Below are 4,864 nucleotides of genomic sequence, written 5' to 3' on the forward strand. Positions count from 1 at the left end.
GTGTAGGAGTTTGTTAGTCGCTGTATGGTTTCCTGTTTGGGGTGTAAGCAAGCATGGACTCACCTTTCTACATAGTTGAAGTCTCCTAGGTATGTGCCTCTCTCTACACAGTGAAGGTACTTTTCTTACCCATTTAAGTACCCTGGATATAGAAACCAGGTTATCCACTTTGAACTTCAGCCTCTGATCCCCAAGGTCCAGAAAAGAGGAAAACAAGATGACTCCTCTGAGAAAGCTTTATCATATGTGGCCCAATACCATTAGTAATTAAGGAAATACAAATCAGAACCACAGGACACCCCCTTTACACCGAATGTCAGACAATAATCACTGCTGGTGAGAATGTGGGAAAATTGGAATTGTTGGCCAGGCACAGTGGAATGTATTCAGTATGATGTTATAAGGGTAGACACATGACATTATTCATTTTTCAAACCCCACAGAATTATATAATACAATACAAAGAGTAACTCTAATATCAAGTGTCATTATATCTGTATTTGTTCATTTGTGGTAGAGTGCTTGCCCAGCATGCACAAGTCCCCAGGGTTCAAGGCCCAGCACCGCCAAAAAACAACAAAAATATATTTATATATAGATATGTATACACATAGATATCCTTGTAGTAAGTATATTGCACTGTAATCAAGATATCAATAACAAGAAAATGAGGGGCCAACATGGGAACATTTCAGGATCCACATTTTAAGATCCAGTAATCATTTGGAAAAAGCATTTGCAATTTGTCTTTTCTGTTTTGAAGAAGGTCAGCGAGATCCCTTAAAGTGTTCCTCCTGTCTCACAGTCAACTCAACGAGGGTCTCTATTGTTATACAAAAAAATCCATTATTAGAAATAATTTCATTTCTAGAAACTTAAAGGTAATAATAAAAATTAAAGAATTCAAAGATTTTCTAAAGGGGATTGGTTAAATTATGAAAATACTCATATTAAGGCACTATTCAATTTAGCCATTAGAATGTTTTTATGGTCAGTTCTCAGGAATGATGAAGCTGGCATAGAGCTTTTGAAGGAAGAGAGTTTCAGTAGATCCAAATTGTTTTGAAATGTGACTTTTAAAAAGCTTGCGAAGGTTTAACAAGCTATAGTCCACATGGGTCATAGGATTGTCACCATCTTTCAATATACTTTTATGCACCCCAGGTGGGGTTTTTGTTGTTGTTGATTTTGTTTTCTTTAAGCAAATGTATTGCATTTGTACTTCAACCCAGAAAAGATGAAGCTGCCAGGCCTGGGGGCACACACCTGCAATCTCATCTTCTGGAGAAGCTCAGGGAGGAGGATCTCAAGTTGGAGCCTGCCTGAGCAACTTAGAGATACCCTGTCTCCAAATAAATGACAAGAGGGCTGGTGTATATAGCTCAGCAGTAGAGCACTTGTTTGCCTAGCATATTCCTGGATTCAATTCCTGCACCACCCCCTACAAAGAAAGGGCGGGGCAGGAGGCGGCGAAGAAAGGAGTGAGGAAGGAAAGGAGGGAAGTCTAAGCAGGAGGAGGAGGAGGAGGAGAAGGAGGAGAAACAATAAAGGAAGGGAAGGAGGGAGGATACAAAATTCAAGCAGGAAGAGATAATGATAACCTCATTTTACTCACTGTAGTATTTATAGTGATTGTCTTTGCAGAATTCAGAGGGGATGGCAATGTTGTTCAGTGGTAGAGTGCTTTGCCAGCATGCACAAGGCCCTGGGTTTGGTTCTAACACCAACACCCCCCTCCCCCCCCCACACAAAAGTTCCATAAACTTGATAAATTACATTATAACTTGTTGAGCTACCTTAGAAATGTCATAAATGCTATACCCAAAGGTTGCACACCTGTAATCCCAGTGACTGGGGAGGCTTAAGAGGGAGGAACACAAGTTTAAGGCCAGCCTCAAGAAATTGGTGAGACCATATCTCAAAAATTAAAAAGAAGGGTTAGGGATGTAGCTCAGTGGTAAAGCCACCCTGGGTTCAACCCTCAGTATTCCACACCCCCCCCATTTAAAAATGTCACAGATGTTGTTCTGTTTTTAGGCCTTCACCTCATTGCCAACAATGGAGTGCCAGGACTTGCGAACCTGCAAAATGTTTCCCTGGCATTTCTGGACTTCTTGAATAAATGTCTTGAAGTGGAGGTGGACAAGAGAGGTTCAGCCAAGGAATTACTAGAGGTAAATTTGGAAATGATGTGATTTGGGGGAAATATTGACTCAACAGAAAGTTTTCATTTCACTGTTCATTGATCACTACCAATAAGGCAGCTGCTACATTTTAGGGTTTTATCTGCCAGGAGTAAAAGTTTAATTTCGAGATACTTTGTTTTTGTGTATTATCAAATATTGTGTCCATTTGATGCAGGTGTGAGTGTATTAATGGGCTGTTTAACTGTCGATCTTTAGAATTTAGAACAATTAAAAACAACTGTTTTCAAAACAATTTATGAAAGTTATGGTTGTGACTAAGAGAAGTTTGGGAAGGTATTAAAATATGGGTTGTTTAAGTCAATTGCATTCATAAGTAGTCTTCAGGCCTTAGTTGAAAGAACATGTTTTGCTTCTAAATTATGCACTTTTTGTTTCCTCTCTTTGGCAGCACCCATTCCTGAATATGGCGAAACCACTCACAAGTTTAACGCCACACATCTTGGCAGCCAAGGAGGTTCTCCAGAAAAACTACTGAAATGTCATCCTACTCTTTTGATTTTCTGGAAAAGAAAATGTTAAAAACTTTAAAAATTAAAGTGTTCATTGTTTTAAATGACTGGTACCATTTAATTTGCCATTTTAGCCATGTTAAGTGGACAACTCAGAGGCATTCATTAGACTCACAATATTGTACAACCTTGTGTTTAAAGAACAGTTTTGTCCCTCCAAGCAGAAGCTCTGCCACCATGTAAGTAAGAACTCCCCTTCCTCCTCCTCCACCCCCTGGCTGCCACCATTCTTTTTTTTTTCTTTTATTTGTTCTAATTAGTTATTCATGGCAGTAGAAGGCATTTTGACATATCATACACAAATGCAGTATAGCTTCTCATGTTTCTGGTTCTACAAGATGTAGAGTCACATCAGTCATGTGGTCACACATGCACCTGGGGTAATAATGTCTACTCTTCTTCCTACCCCACACCTGGCTCCCCTCCTTTCCCTCCCCTCTGCCTAATCCAAAGTAACTTTATTCTTCCATAGCCATGCTCCTTATTGTGAATTAGTGTCAAAATATCAGAGAAAACATTTAGATTTTGTTTTTTGGAATTGGCCTATTTTGCTTAGTATGATATTCTCCACTTCCACTCATTTACTGGCAGATAACATCACTTTGTTCTTCTTTAAAACTGAGTAATATTCCATTGTGCATATTGACCACATTTTCTTTATCCGTTCCTCCATTGAAGGACACCTAGGTTCGTTCCATAGTAATGCTATTGTGAGTTGAGCTACTTTATAGCATTGATGTGGCTGCGTCACTGTAGTATGCTGATTTTAAGTCCATTGGAAATAGACTGAGAGGTGGGATAACTGGGTCAAATGGTGGTTTCATCCCAAGTTTTCTCAGGAATCTCCATACTGCTTTCCATGCTGGTTACATCAATTTGCAGTCCCACCAGCAATCTATGAGTGTGTCTTTTCCCCCACATCCTCACCAACATTTATTTTTGCTTGTCTTCTTGATAATTGCCATTCTGACTGAAGTGAGATGAAATCTGAGAGTAGTTTTGATTTGTATTTCTTGAATTGCTAGAGATGTTGAACATTTTTTCACATATTTGTTGATGAACATACATCTTCTGAGAATTGTCTGCTCAGTTCCTTGGTCCGTTTATTGATTGGGTTTTTTGGTTTGGGGGTGTTGAGATTTTTGAGATCTTTATATATCCTGGAAGTTAGTGCTCTATCTGATGTGCGTGTAATAAAGATGTTCTGCCACTCTGTGGGCTCTCTCTTCACATTAATGATCATTCCCTTTGCTGATAAGAAGCTTCTGAGTTTGAATCCATCCCATTCATTGGTAAGGAATATTGTTTTATGGCCCAAAATGTGATCTGTTTCAATGAAAGTGTGAAGTGCCCTTAAAGGGAAAGGAGTTCTGTAGTTGTTGGGTGTTGTATTCTATAACGTCAGTTAGGCTGCGGTGGTTGATACTGTTCCTCCAACCTTCTATTTGCCCATTTAATGTATTTACTGAGAGACAGGTATCCAAATCTCCCACGATGGTTGGTAACTGTTTCTCCATTTCATTCTGTTGATTCTTGCTTTATATATTTTGAAGCTCTGTTATTAAGTGCAGGAGCATTAATTATTCTCATATCTTTCTTCAGGATTTCTATTTATGATAATGCTTTTGCAGTTTATTTTATCTGATATTAATACAGCAGTTCCAACTTTTCATTCTTCATTTTTACATTATTATTTTCCTGACTTTTTAACTTTCAATCTATCATATATCTTTAGATTTTAAGCACATCTCTTGTAGACATGATTAAGTCTTGATTTTTTTGACCCATTCTGATAATCTCTGCCTGTTAACTGGGTGTTTAATTCATTCTGTCCAATGTATTACTGATATATTTGAACTTAGACCTCATATTTTGCTCTTTGTTTCCTGTTTGTACCATCTGACCTTTGCTCTTGTGTTCTTCTTTTTCTGTAATCTTAAATTTTAACCATCAACTTAGAGTTAATGTTTTCATTTAAAATGTAAAAAAACTTCTAAGACCATCAATATTACTTTATTTTTTTTTAATTTTTTTGGTACCAAGGGGGTACCCAGGGGCACTTAATCACTGAGCCACATCCCCAGCCCCCCCCCCCCCCTTTTTTTAAATTTTTAGAGACAGGGTCTCAGTACATTTTTTAGGGCCTTG

Source organism: Callospermophilus lateralis, unplaced genomic scaffold (genome assembly GCF_048772815.1).
Source record: "Callospermophilus lateralis isolate mCalLat2 unplaced genomic scaffold, mCalLat2.hap1 Scaffold_86, whole genome shotgun sequence".
In the NCBI taxonomy this organism is placed as follows: Eukaryota; Metazoa; Chordata; class Mammalia; order Rodentia; family Sciuridae; genus Callospermophilus; species Callospermophilus lateralis.